General features: G+C 35.8%; 1 pseudogene; it reads left to right on the forward strand.

Annotated features, from left to right (window-relative positions):
• Positions 1 to 17,826: 17,826 nt before the first annotated feature.
• On the forward strand, positions 17,827 to 19,154 carry LOC140510597 (E3 ubiquitin-protein ligase makorin-1-like; annotated as a pseudogene).
• The last annotated feature ends 468 nt before the right edge of the window (positions 19,155 to 19,622 follow it).

Raw genomic sequence — 19,622 nt, forward strand, 5'->3', positions numbered from 1 at the left:
AAAATCTGTTGGTGATAATATGATGTAAAAATAAATAAATAGATTAAACCACCACAGTTCCTGAGATAATTAATCCCTTTGCCCCAAGTGGCTTAGGTGAAGATAAGTTAATAGAAATAGCACACAAATATGAAGTGCTTATGTAGAATGATTGCAAAGATATAGACAAAATTATACAAGAGAAAAGAACACTAGATACTACTAAATTAAAATTTTAAAAAGTTGTGTGGCCTTTGGAACAACATACCCTTCAAAAGAGCTATTTTGCAAAGTAAAAACTATATCTGATTCTAAGAGAATGGCCTACATTTAGAACTATGAACTATAGCTAAATCTTTGCAAAGCATGAATATAGTATAGTTATGTAGAGAGAATGAAATAGATTCTATCAAGGCCCTATGATAACAAGAAGGTCATTTGGCCACTAATTAAGACAGTTCAACAATAATTTAACGGATTGAAGCCATCAACTTTGACATTACAATTATGAAAACTGTCAAGAAAAATCCTCGTTTCCCTCATTATGTACCAATCACAGTCTTGAAATGTCATTTCCAGAGCTTCTGCTTTTGGCACGTATATCATACCTTTGAAGCAAAAAAATGGATTTAAATGGAAAAGTGTGATTTCTTTATTTTTATGTTAACTCTTCCATAGTACCTTCATAAAACTCAAGAAGGCAGGTGCAAACCTGACTGAATGAGAACAAATGAAAAATTACTTAAACTTCCAAAAAAATTTTTTTGCAAGTGTATGCATAAATGCACATACATACATACGCATGTATGCGCACACAGATGTGCATATACACATACATGTGTAAATGTTTATGCATGCGTGCACACACATGTATACATGTGTGCATACACTTGTTTGTGTATATACTCATGCACATATGTATATTCAGTGAATAGCATGGGATAATTGAGTGCACTGTGCGTTTTCCAAAGACCATTATAATGTACTCTTCTCTTCAATTCTGGGCCCAGATCATTATTCATCTTCAGTGTCTATCAATGAATATGTACAATATTGGACTAGCTCATGATGTGTACATTGTTTTGTATTTTAAATGTTATTCTTGTAGTTGCAAGATAATATAAACACTTGTCTATAGTAAAAGTAGTAGGTTTTCTATGGATGATTTGTGTAAGGATAGAGCAAAAGTGTCACAAGATGAGAAATAAAAAGCATTATGATTTCTGCTGGGGAATGGAGTACCAATGTCATTACTTATAATCATTGCTAATAACAATTGACATTTTATAGTCTTTAATTACATTATATTATTCAAAACCCACTGTATCTCAATGAGTAAGGCAATAATAGACTTATTACTTCCATTTTTTCCATGTAAATATATTTATTTTTGGTTTTCAACATTCACTTCGACAAATTTTTGAATTTCAAATTTTCTCCCCATCTCCCCCCTTCCCTCACTCCAGGACAGTATATATTCTGATTTCTCTTTCTTCCAATCTGCTCTCCTTTCTATCATTCCACTCCCCTTATACCTGTCCCTTCTATTTTCCTATAGGGTAAGATATATTCCTATACTCCATTGCTTATATATCATATTTCCTACTTGCATTTAAAAACAATCCCTAACATTCATTTCTAAAGTTTTGAGTTCCACATTCTCTCCCTTCCCTCTTCCCCACACACCCTCACTGAGAAGGCAAGAAATTTGATAAGAGTTATGATTGGTCATTCAAAACACCTCCATAACAGCGATGTTGTGAAAGACTAACTACATTTACCTCTGTTCTGTCATGCCCTACATTTATTCATTTCTCTACTTTGACTTCTCCCTCTACCAAGGTATTTTCTTCTGATTATCCCTTCCCCCAGTCTGTCATCTCTTCTATTATCCATCCTCTCTTATACATTTTCCCCCTTGCTTTGCTGTAGGGTAAGATAAACTTTCATATCCAATTAAGTGTGCATATTATTTCCTCCTGAAGCCAAATTTGAGAAAAGGAAGGTTCATTTATTCCGTCTCACCTTCCCCTTCTTCCACTCCATTGTAAAAGCTTTTTCTTCCCTCTTTTATGTGAGATGATTGACTACATTCTACATTTCCCTTTCTCTTTCTCCCTGTACATTCCTCTCAATATTTAATTTTCTATTTTAGATATCATTTCTTAATATTCAGATAAATATGTATACGTATACATGTATATATGTGTGTATGCACATATACATATACACATATAGATATACATATTCATACACACATATACACACAAAATAATATACATCTATATGTTCCCTCCAACTACCCTAATACTAAGAAAGCTCTCATAAGTAACAAATATCATATTTCCCTCTATGAATGTAAATAGTTCAATCTTAATAAGTTCCTTACAGTTCCTCTTTTCAATTTACCTTTTCATGCTTCTCTTGATTCTTGTATTTGAAAATGAAATTTTCTATTCACCTCTGGCATTTTCAACAGGAATGCTTGAAAGTCCTCGATATCATTGAAGTTCTATTTTTTTCCCCTGAAGTATTATACTCAATTTTGCTGGGTAGGTGATAGTTGGTTTTAAACCTATCTCCTTTGACCTCTGGGGTATCATATTTCAAGTCCTCTGATTCCTTAGCGTATAAACTGCTAAATCTTATGTTCTACTGATTGTGTTTCCACAATACGTGAAATGTTTCCTTCTGCTTGCTTATAATATTTCTCCTTGGCCTGGGAACTCTAGAATGTGACTACATCATTTCTAGGAGTTCTCCTTTGGGGATCTCTTTCAGGAGGTGACTGGTGGATTCTTTCAATTTCTATTTTACTCTGTGGTTCTAGAACATCAGGGAAGTTTTCCTTGATAATTTCTTGGAAGATGATATCTAAGCTCTTTTTCATCATGATTTTCAGGTAGACCTATAATTTTCAAATTTTTCTCTCCTGGATCTATTTTCGAGGTCAGTTGTTTTTCCAATAAAATATTTCACATTGTCTGCTATTTTTTCGATCTTTTGGTTTTGCTTTATAATTTCTTGGCTTCTCATAAAGTCATTAACTTCCATCTGCTCCATTTTAATTTTTAGAGAACTATTTCCTTTAGTGAACTTTTGAACTTCCTTTTACATTTGGCTAATTCTACTTTTTAATATATTCTTCTTCCCATTGGCTTTTTGGACCTCTTTTGCTATTTGTGTTAGTCTACTTTGGGATGTGACCAAGGCTGAATTATTCTCAGTTCTGAGCCTGGTGCAATAAATCTTTTCCTGTTAGTCTTGTAGGCTTTCTTGGGCTGGAAATCTCTTTCACTCTTTTGTTTTGTGGATTCTGCTGCTCTAGAATTTGTTTAGACTCACTTTTACAGGTATTTTATAGGCTACAGGAGTAGAGCTACAGCAGGTTCATCTTTCTGCTGTACCATCCTGGCTCTGACTACTTGATAACGTCTTGAAAGATATGTGTAGGGGTTTTTTTTAATCATGGTTTTGAGGTAGTCCAATAACTTTAAATTATCTCTCCTTGTTTCATTTTCTAGAGCAGTTGTTTTTCCAGTGAGATATTTCACATTACCTTCTATTGGTTTTTCATTCTTTTGGTTTTGTTTTATAACTTCTTGGTTTCTTAAAAAGTTATTAGCTTCCATTTGTTCCATTCTAATTTTAAAGGATATTTCAAATTCATTCATTGTTTTCAATTTTCTATAATCACTTGAATAAGTCTTATATTTTCTCCCCCTCTTTCCTCTCTCCCTCCCTGAGACAGCATGCAATCTTATATGGATTCTACACATACATTCTCATTAAACACATCTTCACATTAGTCATGTTGCATAGAACAATTAAAATGAATGGGAGAAACCATGAGAAAAAAAACAAAACAAAACACAAGAGAAAATATGGTACTTCATTCTGCATTCTGATTCCATAATTCTTCCTCTCGATGTGGATTATTTTCTTGAGTGGGTTTTTGGAACTCTTTACATTTGGCTTGTTCTGGTTTTTAAGGCATTATTTTCTTTATTGGCTTTTTGGACCTCTTTTGCTATTTGGTTTAATTTAATTTTAAAGCTGTTATTTTCTTCAGCATTTTTGGAGGTTTCTTTAGTATTCTATTGATGTTTTTCATGATTTTCTTCCAGTGGTCTCATTTCTTTACCCAATTTTTGCTCGACATCCCTTACTTGATTTTCAAAATCCTTTTTGAGCTCTTCTATGGCCTAAAACCAATTCATATTTTTCTTAGAGGCTTTGAATGCAGGAGCTTTGGCTTTGTTGTCTTCTTCTGGCTGTATGTTTTGATCTTCCTCATCACCAATGACATAAGAAAATACTTCTTCATTGAGAAAGTAACACTCTATAGACTGTTTCTCTCTTTCCCAGGCACCAACTTGACTTTTGAACTTGGTCAAGTGGAAGGCTCCAGAAGTAGCCTCAGCTTCAGCAATGGTTGTAGCCCCTGCTGGGACAGTGGCCTGGGCTGGGTCTGGATCAGGCCCTGGGGCCCAAATCCAGATCATACTCCCCTCTCAGGCAGGCGAGAAATCCTTCCCACTGACGATTGAAGCTATCTTTTACATTTGCGTGTTGAGAAGTCTGGAACCTACTGAAGCCACTATCAATTCAGTCCCCTAAGACATTTTCCAATTCAGTACATAACAGTATGGCCCACAGTAAACCCTGCTCCACTCCCAGTCATGTGCAATAGAACTTTCCATAGACCTTCTTGATTGTCTTGGGCTGGAAATTTTCTTCAGTCTGTCATTTTGTGCCTTCTGCTGTTCTAGAATTTCCTTAGAGTCATTTTTTACAGATATTTTGAGACATTTGGGGGAAAACTGTATCAGGTCCTTGCTTCTGCTCCACCACCTTCCCTCTGCCTCCCCCTTCCCATTATTTCCATTTTAGAGATTAAAAAAAATAGCTCATTTACAGCTTTCATGACTTTAAAAAGTCAAATAATAAATTTTGTATGGGAAGAAATTTTAGAGGCCACCTAATCCCATTCTCTCATTTTTCAATGAAGAAACTGAGGCTAAGTGGGAGAAAGTGACTTATCATAATGACAGAGGTAATATCAGAGGCAAGGTTCAAGCTCTTATTCTTTTCCATGTTTATAAAATAGTAGATCTATTCCAAGCAATGTTTGGAGCCAAAGGGACTAAATTTTTCTCCTGGCTGTTTCATCAATTCATTATCAATGTGACCTAAGGAAGTTTATTTTGATTCTCTGTGCCTCAGTTTTAACATGTATAAAATGATGAAGTTTGAATAGATGACGCATAGTATTCATTCCAGCTTCATAATCTATTATCCTATCATATATTGAAGCACTAATATATGCTGGAAGGCAAAAGGTAAGTCCAAGTAAAAAATATAAAATGATTGAAAACAAAATCCTAAGAGCTTTTAGCAATTGTTTCTAACATCTTTATACAATGAAACATTTCATTTTCTTTATTAGTATAGATCTATAAAACATATGTAGTAATCCTAAACTTACTAAATTAGATTTGTTAAGTTTAAATAATCTTTTCAGAAGATGAAAATTAGTTACTTGGTTTCATGCATACAAGGAAGAGTTTTCCTGTCCACCCCTCTCTTCCTACTTCCTATCCCTTGTACTTTTTCAGTGACAGCGCTGGGGTTCTGTAGACCAATAATTCTCATTAACAAAGTAAAGTCACCACGTGAAGACAGGCATGTTCTTTCATATAGAACCACCAATAGTTGTTGAATTTCCTTTCTTAATCTAAAAAAATTCTCAATAATTTTTAGGAAATTTCAACAAATTCTCTTGAGCACAGTTTTTTTTTTTAAACTATCTAGGATTCACTTCCGTTCCATTTATCATCTTCATCTCTAACACCAATTTCCCTCAGCTAAAAAAGAAGCAGTAAATGCATTTAATATAGGATGCATTTGCTTAACTTAAATGGCACTTGAATTTATGATTGAAAGGAATGAAAATATCATAACATCAAAGTTATTTCATATTACAAGGACTGAACGTGAATAAAGCAAGCCAATTTTTAAATGAAGTAAAATGAAATTCAAAATAACCGAAGGAACAAATAGTTTGCATCTTTTCTAATCAATCAAGTGTATGGACTTTTTAAATAGAAATTAGCATGATTAATGCCACATAAATGAGAAGAAGGAAGATTATGAACAAAGAGATTATGAACTTCTGGTAAAATATAATCTCCCTGAGAACAAAAACCATTTCACATTTGCCTTTATTTCTCCAATGATGAGGACATCAAATGAATCAGAGATATATGAATATTATAGATTTATATCAGCCTATTGAAAATAGAGTAATGGTATCTCTCATAGTCAATTAGACCTTAGAAATGATGATTTTTCACTATCTCTTCACAAGAAAAGGTAGTTAAAATATGAGAATAATAGATAGTATGAATTGTCTCCTCTTGGTTAACTTCATCTCTCTTCTCCCACCAAACCAAGATGACATCCCTTTATGCTGCTTCACTCAGTTGTAAAAATTTCTAGTTAATGCTGATAGGCATTTATCAATTTGATGTTGGATGTAAATGAATTACGTGGCAGAAGGTGCTTATAATTATGTCTAACTTCATTGCTTGATTATAATGGGTGGTTCATGTTTTAATATAACAATCTCAATATTTTGTGACTACAAAAAGCGCCTTAAATTCATAAACAAAATTGTATCTTTTATATAAATAAAATATTATGTTCTGATAAATGAAAAATAATACAGACTACATGATAGGTATACTCACGGCATCATGATGTAGTACTTTGTGTAATTTTATAATTCTATATCAGGAATGGATATTCCTTTCTTTGAGTCACACTAGGCATATGCATCTTTTGGAATGAGCACATATTTCTTGTTTCATAGGATTTTATTCTTTCCCAAATATATGTCAAGACAATTTTAGCATCAATTTTTTACAAGATTTTGAGTTCCAAATTTTTATCCCTCCCTCCTTTCTTCTGAAAATTGTAGGCAATCTGATATAGTTTATTCATGTGCTATCTTATAAAAAAATCCATATTAGTCACAGTTATGAAAAAAGAAACAGATCAAAAGAAAACAAAAACATGAAAAAAGGTGTGCTACAGTCTCCATGTAGAATCCATCAGTTCTTTATCTGGATGGATAGCATTTTCCTTCCTAAGTTATTTGTACTTTGTAGAGGTATAAAGGGAGTGTGAGCCCCGTGATCAAGGCCATAGCTGAGGCGAAGCCTGTTCACATGGGACTTGTGCTAAACAAACCCTGGAAAAAGCTCTCCATGACCTTGGAACTTGATGTTCTTGCAGATACTGACATTCTTGCAGAAAGCTGCAATTGGGTCTGGGAACTCAGGAACTAGCTTCGGAAGCAGGATAAGCTTCGTTACTTGCTTCAGGTACGAGGACATGGGTGAGTCATGGGATGGTGAAGTAATGTCATGAGATGGTGAAGTAATGGGATGAGCTCAGCTTGCAAGTGATTATAGTTACAGCCCTTAAATACCCTGATCCTGAGTTGAATAAATGAATTGCTGCCCCTGGTCTTTCTTCTCACCGCTCAGCAAAGCACTCCACTGACGCTGGTCGCCTGGTCCACTTTTCTTGGATCATTGAGTTGCTAAGAAAAGCTGAGTCAGTCATAGCTGATCATCACAAAATATTACTGTTTTCCAGGTTCTGCTCATTTCACTTCATTTCACAAACTCCATCTCTTGTTTGATCGTGAACCTGTAATTCACTTAAGGTCTTTGAGAATTTGAATGCTATACCACTTGGTGCATATGTTTAGTAATGATATTACTTCATTGTCTATGGGACCTTTTAGCAAGATGTAGTTTCCTTCCTTATTTCTTTTAATTAGGTATATTTTTGTTTCTGTTTTGTCTGAGATCAGGATTGCCATCCCTGTTTATATTACTTCAGCTTAAGCATAATAAATTTTGCTCCAGACCCTTGCCTTTTCTCTGTGTGTCTTTTTGCTTCAAGTGTATTTCTTGTAAACAGTATGTTATAGGATTCTGGTTTTAATCCGCTTATGCTGTCCACTTCTGTTTTATTCACAGTTATGATTGCTGCGTATTTTTTGCTATCCTATTTTTCCTGCTGTTTGTCCCCTCTTTCTTTTCACCTTTTCCTTCCTTGACAGTGTTTTACTTCTGTCTACAACATCCCCCATCCTCTCTGTCTTTGATCAGTTCCTCCATTTTCCTTTACTTGATCTCTCCTCCTACATTCCTGTCAGATAAGATATATTTTTTTATATTCAACCCATCATGTATATTATTTCCTTTTTGAGACAGTACAGATTACCCTCATCAGTAAGGCTCAAGTAATGCTCATAGGCCACCCTCCCACTTCTCCCTCCACTGTAATAGCTTTTTCATGTCTCTTCATGTGAAATATTTTACTCCATTCTACCTCTCTCTTCCTTCTGCGTCCATTTTACTCCTCCTCATCCCTTTTATTTTTTTATATTATTCCCTCAAATTCACCTTGTAAAACTACCCTCTGTCTAAATACATTCCTTTCAACTATATTGTTAGTTCTACTACTTTTAATAATTACAAGTATCATCTTCACATGTAGGAATGTAAACAGTTAAGCTCCATTAAATCTCTCATGTGTTTTCTACTACCCCCCAGTTTTTTTACCCTTTTTAGGCTCCCTTGGCTCTTGATATAGGAGATGAATTTTTTTGTTTGTTTGTTTGATTCTGGTCTTCTCCCTATGAAAGTTTGAGATCCTTCTATTTCACTGAAAGACCATTTTTTCTACCTTAATGTATTATATTTAATTTTACTGGTTAGGTGATTCTTGATTGTAGTATTAGCTCCTTTGCCTTTTGGAGTATCATATTCCATGACCTTTAGTCCTTTAATACTGCAGCTGCTAAGTCCTGTGTATTTGCATTTTTATTTCTTGGCACTTGCAGTTTCATTTTTTTCTCTTGACCTGATAGTTCTAAAATTAGAATATAATGTTCCCTGTTTTTTTTTTTTTTTTAATTTGGGGATCTCTTTCCTGAAATCATCAGTGAATTCTTTAAACCCCTATTTTGCCTTTGGGTTCCAGGATATCTGGGAAGTTTTCTTGATAATTTCTTGAAAGTTAGTATCCATGTCTCCTTTTTAAATATAGCTTTCAGGTAATCCAATCATTCCGACATTGTCTCTCCAGATCTACTTTCTAGGTCAGTTGTTTTTCCAATGAGATATTTTGTATTTTCTTCTTTTGTTCATTCTTTGAATTTGTTTAATTCTTTATGTGTTATAGAGCCATTAGCTTCCACTTTTCCAAATCTAACATTTAAGGTTAGCTTTGCCTTAGCTTTTAAGTTTTCTTTGTATTTAAATATATAATTTTTATTTAATTTCCAGTACTTAAAAGTAGTTACACAAGAATTCGAATTCAAATTTTTCTCCTCATCTCTCCCAACCTCCTCACCCCAGGACAGTGTGCACCCCATTGACCCCTTCCTCTAGTCTATCCTCCTTTCTATTACCGACCCTTTTTCCATCCCTCTTCCTCTCTATTTTCCTGTAGGGCAAAAAAAGATGTCTATACTCCATTACCTATATAGCTTAATTTCCAGTTGCATGCTAAAACAATTGTTAACATTCATTCTTAAAGCTCCATATTCTCTCCCTCCCTCCCTACCCCCTCTCATTGAGAAAACAAGCAATTCAATGTAGCTCATACATGTGTAACAATGCAAAGCACTTCCATAATACTTATGTTGTAAAAGACTAATCACAATTCCCTCTGTCCTATCCTGCCTTTCATTTATTCCTTTCTCTCCCTAGATCTGTCCTCACCAACAGAGTTTGCTTCTGATTATCCCCAATTTGTTGTCCCTTCTATTATCTTACCTCACATATCCTCTTCCCCCTTGCCTTCCTGCAGGGGAATATAGATATTCATATCCAATTGAGTGTGTGTTATTCCCTCCTTAAGCCAAAACCCATGAGAGTAAGACTCAATTTCCTTTCATTTCCCCCCTCTTCTCCTTCACTGAAAAGTTCTTTTTTCCCTGTTGTATGTGAGATGGTTTGCTACAGTCTATCTGTCCCTTTCTCTTACTCCTAGTACATTCATTCAACAGTAAATTTTGGTTTTTTAGGTATTCTCCCTTCATATTCAGCTCACACTGTGGACTCTATCTATGTGTGTACATATATATAATAATATGTATTATATATGTACACACATAGGCACATATATACGTATATGTATATGTACATACACATACATACAAAAGTGCATATACATACCTACATATATATAATATGCATATATATAATATGCACATTTATACACACTCATACATGCCTACATATATATATATATACATACATACATATATATTTTTCCCTGAAGTATTATACTCACTTTTACTGTGTTGATGACTCTTGGTTTTATTCTTATATCCTTTGACATCTGGAATATCATATTCCAAGTCCTTTAATCCCAGTGCATAAATTGCAAAATCTTGTGTTATCCTGATTGTGTTTCCACAATACTTCAATTATTTCCTTCTAGCTGCTTGTAATAATATTTTCTCCTTGACCTGGAAACTCTGAAATTTGACTACATTATTCCTAAGAATTTCCCTTTATGGATCTCTTTCAGGAGGTGATCAGTGAATTCTTTCCTTTCTATTTAACCCTCTGGTTTTAGAATATCAGGGCAGTTTTCCTTGATAATTTCTTGAAAGACAATGTCTAGGCTCTTTTTTATTTTGTGGTTTTCAGTTAGATTAATAATTTTTAAATTATCTCTCCTAGATCTATTTTCCAAGTCAGTTGTTTCTCTAATGAGATATTTTACAATCTTCTATTTTTTCATTCTTTTGGTTTTGTTTCAAAATTTCTTAGTTTCTTATAAAGTCATTAGCTTCCATCTGCTCCACTGTAATTTTTAAAGAACTATTTTCTAAAGTGAGTTTTTGAACCTCCTTTTCCATTTGCTTAATTCTACTTTGTAAAGCATTCTTCTCCTCACTGGCTTTTTTGGGCCTCTTTTGTCTTTTCGCTTAGTGTATTTGTATAGGTGTTATTTTCTTCAGGATTTTTTTTTGGATCTCCTTTAACAAGCTGTTGACTTTCTTTTCATAATTTTCTTGCATCACTCTCATTTCTCTTCCCAATTTTTCCTACACCTCTCTTACTTGAATTTCAAAATTCTTTTTGAGCTCTTCCATAGCCTGAGAAGAATGCAATTTTTTTTTTTTTGAGGTTTTGGATGTAGAAGCCTTGACATTGATGTCTTCCTCTGATGGTATGCTTTGTTCTTCCTCATCTGAAAGGGTGGAAGAAAATATCTTTTCACCCAGAAAGTAACCGTCTATAGTCTTATTTTTTTCCCATTCTGGAACATTTTCCTAGCCAGTTACTTGACTTATGAACCTTTGTCAAATGGCGGGTATACTGTAGGGACATGTAAGTTCTCAGTTCCTCCAAAGTAGCACAGTCAAAGGAGAGGAGTTTACTCCTCCCAGGATCTGTGAGTAGGATTCCCTCTCCAGGGCCTCCACCAGCTCCACCACACCAGTTCTCCTCCCTACCCTAGGACTGCCACTCATGACTGAATCCAGATCAACCATTTGATTCCCCCATCATCTTTAAGCTGAGGGCTCCAAAAGTGGAAGTTGCTATCACAGTGGCTGCTGCTGCCCTGGGCCCAGGGCTTGGGTGAGATCTCACTCCCTTTTCACCCAGGTGAAAGAGCTTTCTCACTGATCTTTGAAGCTGTCTTTGGCATTTGTGCATTGAGAAATCTGGGAACCACAAGTGCTGCCCCTGATTCCACAAGTTAAAGCCTGATCCAGTCCTGTCTGTGCATTGCCATATGGCCAAGGCTGGGCTATGCTCCACTCTGATCCTGGTGCAGTAGACCTTTCCTCTTGGCCTTTTGTGCTGTCTTGGGATGGAAATCTCTTTTGCTTTGTCGTTTTGTGGCTTCTGCTGCTCTAGAATTTGTTTAGAATCATTTTTATATGTATTCTATGGGCTATGTGGGGAAAGATACAGCAGGTCCATCTTTCTACTTGCCCATCTTGGCTCTGCCCCACAACTTTTGCATTTTCTCTTCCATTTTACAAAAATTGTTTTCTTCTGGGGACTTTTCTTTAGATTTTTTTAACCATTTCTGTTCTTTTTCTAAGCTGTTGACTTGTTTTTTCATAATTCTCTTGCATCACTCTCATTTCTTTTCCTAATATTTTCTTCTACCTCCCTCACCAGATTTTTAGATTCCTTTTTGAGCTCTTCCACAAATTCTTTCTAGACATGAGACCACTTTCCACTTTTCTTTTGGATTTTTCCTAAAAATATTTTGGCATTGTTGTCCTCTAATGAGTTTGCCTTTTGGTCTTCCCTGTCACCATAATAACTTTCTGTTGTCAGATTTTTCTTTCTTTTTTTTCTGTTCTCTGCTTATCTGCTTTGGCCTTCTTCCTTTATTTTAAATTTGAGTTCAGCTCCCAGATTGGAAGGGGCATTGTCTCAATCTTCTTGTGCCAAGAGCTACAGGTGATGGCTGTTTACCTGGTGCTAGACTTATTTTTGCTCTGAAACCCACAGGGGACTTTTATGTACTGTTGTGCTAAGGGAGTGAGTTAAGGGTAACTGGTGCTGTTAGACATCATGGAGATCTGACAGCTTACCTGGTGATGAACTTGGTTCCTAGTGCTAGTGTCTGACATGTACTGAGGCTGGTGCGGTATTTATACATTTCTGAATTTCCCTGTGGCTTCACTGAAACACATCAGTGGCTGCTGAGTACTGCCCATTTGCTTGATACTATGCTGAAACAAATGGTATGGCCTGTCTGGCAGCTGTCTTTTGCTTATGTTGGCATTGGGTTGGCATCGACTTAATGGGTTGGCATCTACTTGTTTGCATGGAGCAATGCTGAAACTCATGGAGGTCTGGCTACTCAAGGTTGCCTGTTTGCCAAGGGCTACACTGAAGCACGTGATAGTTTTCAAAGCTGGAGTGCGGCCATTTCCAGAGCTATGCTGAGGCACATGTAGTGAGAGTGGGCTGTGCTGGTGTTGGCATTTGTCGGCTTCTCTGCACTGGAACACAAGATCTCCTGCTGGTTTGCTGAGATGGAACTTACTGCTGGCTTGCTGGGATACTTGCTGTAATGGACTGCATTCCATTTAGCCTAGTCTTTTTTTGCCAATATCTTTCAAGTTATTTGGACTAAAATATTGTTTCACCCCTTCTTTTTTCTGGTTCTGCTTTTCAAAGATTTGTTTTGGGGTGCTATTTTATGGTTGTTCGGAGATGTATATGGGAGAGTTGTGGCAATGTACTGCTTGGTCCAACATTTTGGCTCCTAGAAGTGTCTTAAGCAAACATTTGTGTCAAGAGAAAAGATCAGCAACTTACTATTTTTTAAAAAAATTATCCTTCTAAAAATATCCTATTCTGCATTTTGTACATCAACATACCCTAGGATATGGCATATCATTCAAGGATAGTAGTAATCTGACAAATATACTAGACAATAACATTTTCTCTTTGTCTTCCCCAAATGTTTCTCTGAGGAGGAGTTATGTTTCTATTTTGTGTAGTCAGGTTTTCCATTTGAAATTGGAAAGTCTTTTTCTTCTTAAACCCTATATACAAATTGCTTCTGTCCTCTCTTTTACATATTAAGGAAAAGGGATTCCTATATGGGAAAGCAACAGAAGTTATCTGGCATAGTAATTCCAGAAAATGAAGAGAGTATAAAGTAATGGGCAATAATCAGAGGAGTGGGTATAGCTAGGAAAGAGATAAGATGAAGAAAAGCTAATTCCCCACATTCAATTTTTTCTTTCTTGGACTATTACAGTAAGGTTATTCCAAGTCATAATCACCCTGACTGCAGATAAGTCAAAAGAAATGTTCAATGGATTCCAGGCAGAAAGCTGAGATGCAATGCCCCTTTCTAGGAAAAAAAAATAAAGATAAAAAGACCTACCAAGTAATAGATTATGTAAATGGATACCATTTGAAGTCAAATAATTTATAGATACCTGGGCCTGAGACATAAATGGTTCAAAGTCAGTACGGAAAGAAATACCTAGTAGAGAGGAAGAGGGATTTGCCTGAGATCTGTGCTGTTCACAAATTGGGGAAGGGGGGCATAATTTGGACAAATTCCTAGAAAATATTCTTGATAAATCTGAAAATAATGTGATGTTGCAAAAGATAACTAATATATTAAATGGTTATATAGAAATTCAAAATCTTTTTGACTGATTAGAACAATGATGGAATTCTAATGTAACAGAAAGGCAATTCTTTCAGTTCCCTAGATGAACCTAGAACACTTCACCACTTCTAAAATTCAGGATAAGTTTTGAGTAAGCGAGTATTATTATACAAAGCCCTATGCCCATAGCCCAATGAAGCTTTAAACCATATTAGACCAACTAACAAAAGAAAAAGCATCAAACTCTTCATTTTGGGGTGACATCTCTTCTGGAACAACTTCATCTCTTTGTTATATCAGTTTCTCTGGAAACCGTTGTACCTTACTGCTGCTCCTCTCTGACTCTTCATCTGTTGTCTCAGTCCCCACAAAGGTTGCTGATTCAGTACAAAATGGCTGCTGTTGTCTGTACAAGGTTTCTTTTTTTTTCCCTTTACTGAGCTACTGAACTTCTCAACTCTGCTGTTGCCACCTACTGGAACCTCACTCAGGGACTAGGATTACTTAATCAAATGAAGTGAAATTTTCCTGGCCAAAAGATACCTAGAAAAATGAATATGTTTTCAGCTCTCTTGTTAGATAGAACAATGGTCATACCTGACCAGAAAAGAAAAAGACCCCTGAAGCCCCAGTTTTTCTTCTGATTAATCTCTCTTTTCTCCTACATGACTTTCTCAAGGACAGCACAATAATAATTTAGCAATGAATTAATTTATTTAAACTCTCACCACATAAATGGAAACTAATATCAGAACCATGTGCATTGTGCTGAAGCTTCACTTAACAAATATGAAGGGTCAAGGTAGAACTAAAAATCCTTATTCTGTCTCACAGAAGCTGGATCCAATTAACATTTTGCAAAAAATTAGAAAACAATTTCTACACCTGGGTTGAGAAAATCATCTGTAAAAATAGACATGGTTACATCATTATCATTTATGTGAAAAAATATGTTTTTAAAATTGTTCCAAGATGAATACGTCAATCACATTATATTTCAGCAAAATTAACTCTACTATAGATTTCATTGGGAGTTATGATATACATCTCTCTAATCAACAGTAATTTAGAGCAGTTTTTCATATTACTATAGATAGCTTTAATTTACCATATTGCACCTATCAGATTGGCTAACATGACAAAACGGGAAGATGATAAATTTTCAAGAAGATGTCGGAGAGTTGGAACACTAATTTATTGTTAGTGGAGCTGTGAGCTCATCCAACCCTTCTGGAGAGCAATTTGGAACTGTGCCCAAAGGATTACAAAAATGTGAATACCCTCTGGCCCAGCAATATCAGTTCTAGGCATGTAATCCAAAGAGATCATAAAAATGCAAAAAGATCCCACATGTACAAAAATATTTATAGCAGCTCTCTTTGTAGTAGCCAAGAACTGGAAATTGAGGGGATGCCCATTAATTGGGGAATGGCTGAACAAGTTGTGGTATATGAATATAATGGAATACTATTATGCTATAAGAAATGATGAACAGTAGGACTTCAGAGAGGACTGCAAGGACATATATGTACTGATACTGAGTGAAATGAGCAGAACCAGGAAAACATTATATACAGTAATACTCTGTGAGGACTGTTCTGATAGACTTAGCTCTTCACAGCAATGCAAGGGCCTAAAGTATTCCCAAAAGATTCTTGAGGCAAAGTGTTATCTACATCCAGAGAAAGAACTATGGAATTGGAACACATAATGAAGCAGACTATTTTCTCATGTTATATCTTATTTTCATTTGGTTTTTCTCATGATTTCTCCAATTGGTTTTTAATTTTTCCATGCAACATGACCAATGTGAAAGTGTGTTTAATAAGAATGTATTTATAGAACTCATATAAGATTTCCTATAGTCTTGGGGAGGGAAGGAGGAGAGAGTGAAAGAAAATTTAAGACAGGGAAAACTGAAACTGAAACTGTTGAAAACTGAAAACAAATAAATTAAGTTTTAAAAAGAGTTACAATGTACAAAACAGGGAATATGATATTCTTGGCTTGACTCTATCCAGTTCAAGCAACATCTGAAGTATCTTGTTGAATTTCAAGTACTCCACTTTAGAAAGTATATTGATAAACTGGAAAACATCCATCAGATAGTGAGAAAGCGGTGAAAAGTCCTGAGAGAAGGCTCCATAATCATAATCTTTTGCTGTTTATACAAAACAATATTAATAAAGTACTTTTATGCATTGCTTATTTCATTGTGAAGCAAGTAAAACAGCATTGTGAAGTAAGTAAAAATGGTGCCTTCATTTCAAATTTGAAGAAACTGTAGGTCAAAAGTTAAGGGATTTTCTTATCATGGCAGAGCTAATCAGTTTTGGAAGCACTTTAAAACCAGAGTTTTTATGTTTTCAAGTCTAATATTCTATGCAGTAAACTGTGCTGACTCTATTATGAGGAATACTTAGACATAGTGGGTATATTTATAATAATGAAGAAAAAAGCTAGTTTGGTGGGAATTTTTAAGTTTTAAAAGTCTATCATGTCACTAGGTGATTAAATGTAGTTCCTTGGTTTCAGAGAGCAGAAATAAAATGAACATGGTGATAGACTCTAAAGGCCAAATCTAAGTTTGTTAGAAAGCAAGTTCTACCCATAATAGCTATGCAAAATTAGAGTGGAATGGCTGAGGAAAGTGAACTTCACCATCACTGGAAGTCTTCAAGAGAAAACTTGTTCTCTATGTTGGAGAGGATATTCTAGTTCAAAGTCATGTTTTACAAGACAGCCCAAAAGATTCTATCTAAATCTGGAATTTTGTAGTTCTCATATTTACAATAAGCAAGTAGAACACTGGGGCAGGATAATGGCAGGATTTATTTGATAGTGGTAAATTGATTCCCTGGTTACAGTGATATCAATGATGTCATTAATAATGCATTGATCAAGAACACTATCATTAAAAATATTCTTCATAAATTAAAGTACAGAATTTCCCATCAGTCTTTTGAATAAATCTTTAGATATTTGTTTCATAAGGTGATGTAACAAACCAAATATATATACATATATGATATACATAAATCACTTGAAAATTTCACATATATTTGCATACATATTGTTTGTTCCTGTGTGCTACAGTTATTTCCAATCTTAAATTATTGAAATGTGAATATCAATTTCAATAATGGATAGTAATGTTCCTGCATTACTTTGTACAAACACATTCTTTCCATCTTGATAGTGTGCTTCACATGAGTTTTATTTTCTTTTGTCATTTTATAGTCTTATTTTGGATGAAAACACTGTCTAGAAAAGTTCAGCAAGGTGAGGTAGCTGATAATTAGATTAAAAATGGAATAGAATCAGAGCTCAGTGGGACAAAATTTTGCTTGACTTTGAAGAGTAGTCATGAAAAATCTGATGGTATAGTTTTCGAACATGAATTTTATTTCTTTATTTGTCAAAAGGTAAATATTCTACTATTTTCTTAAAAGGTGAATATTCCCTCCCATTTTCTAATAAATCTCTCCAAGAAGCATTCTAAAAGCTTTAGAACTAAAATCTCAGGAAGCTGAAAAATAAAGTAAGCTTTAGCTTTCAGATGTGATCATTTGGACTCTATAAAGCTAGTTAAGTTTCTATTTGATGCATCTTCAAAATATAAAGAAAAATGGTGTGGGATAGATAGTAATGGAGGAGGCTACAGCTCCTAGAACAAGAGCCATAACAACCTCAAGTGTGGCAGTGGCCTCCCCCACCCTCACCTCCACTGGCCGTTCCCAGTCCCCAGTGGTGGGAGGAGAAGGGGGCAGCAGCAGCAGTGGCTGGACCAAACAGGTCACCTGCAGGTATTTCATGCATGGGGTTTGCAAGGAAGGAAACAACTGCTGCTACTCCCATGACCTCACCGCTAGTCATTCTGGTATGGCGTGCAGATACTATCAGTAAGGGTGCTGTGCTTATGGAGACCACTGCAGATATGAATGTACCAAGGCACTGAAACCAGAAGTGACTGCTGTCATTCTAGCTGCAACATCTGACCCACCAGCCTCCTCAAGCCTTCCAGCACTGGTTGAACCACTTGCTGAAGTCAGTACTGGTGAAGCTGAATCAATCAATTCAAATTTTACAGCTTCAGGAGCAGGTGGGGAAGACTGGGTAAATGCCATTGAGTTTGTTCCTGGGCAACCCTACTGTGGACGTGCAGCCCCTTCCTGCACTGAAGCACCCCTGTAGAGCATGGTGATTGAGGAAGAGTTAGAAAAACAGCAAACCAATGCGGAAATGAAGAAGCAGCTTCAATCCTATACAGCAGCAGGAGAATGTCATTATGCGGAGAATTGTGTTTATCTTCATGGGGATGCCTATGACATGTGTGGTTTGCAGGTCTTGTGCCCAGTAGATGCTGCCCAGAGATCACAACATATAAAATCTTGAAATGAGGCTCATGAGAAGGACATGAAACTCTCATTTGCTGTCCAGCACAGTAAGGACATGGTGTATGGGATCTGCATGGAGGTAATCTATGAGAAAGCCAACCCTAGTGAGGGCCGCTTTGGGATTCTCTCCAACTGCAACTACACCTGCTGTCTAAAGTGCATCTGCAAATGGAGAAGTGCTAAGCAGTTTTAGAACAAGATTATAAAGTCCTGCCCAGAATGCCGCATGACATTGAGCTTTGTCTTTCTAAGTGAATACTGGGTGGAGAAAAAAGAGGAGAAGCAGAAACTCATTCAGAAGTACAAGGAAGCGATGAGCAACAAACCAAGCAGGTATTTCGCTGAAGGACGTGGGAGGTGCTCATGTGGAGGGAAATGTTTTTACAAGAGCACATACCCTGATGGCGGTAGACAGGAGCCTCAGAGACAAAAAGTGGGAACATCAATCCCATACCAGGCAGGGACGACGACCTGAGGGACTCTGAAGACGAGTGGGGCTTGTTTCATGATGAGCTGGAAGATTATTACAACTTCCATCTATAGCACCTTTCATTGGAGTTTGAACTTGTCTGCTCAGCCTCAGACGGTAGCTATTTCCCGTGGTGTTGTGGCAGTGCACTTGTTTCTCTTCTAGGCAGGACTATCAATTCCAGGTGCTGTTGTAATAATTTTACCCCAGGGTCTGTCTCACTTTCCTTCCCAACTCCCTGTCTTCTTCCCCCAGGAGTGTGTTCTCTCTGTTAAAAAAAAATAATAATAACAAGAAATAAATCTTAAAGTTAGCTTTTGTAAAATGAAAAAAAAAAACATATAAAGAAAAATAAGTGAAAGGGAAATTATGAATAATATATTACTAATGCATGTGCCAGATTCAGTTATGATGGCTGAAGACTGGGAATTTTCTTTCAGTGAAACATTTCTACATTTTATTATGATTTTAGCTTTTAAAATTTGACTTTTCTTGAGGGGTAAGTGATGGGAATCTTATTTTATTTTTAAACCTGCCTTTTTATATTAATACAAGAGATTGGCACCTAGTTGCCTTAT

This window comes from Notamacropus eugenii, chromosome 6 (genome assembly GCF_028372415.1).
Source record: "Notamacropus eugenii isolate mMacEug1 chromosome 6, mMacEug1.pri_v2, whole genome shotgun sequence".
NCBI lineage: Eukaryota > Metazoa > Chordata > Mammalia > Diprotodontia > Macropodidae > Notamacropus > Notamacropus eugenii.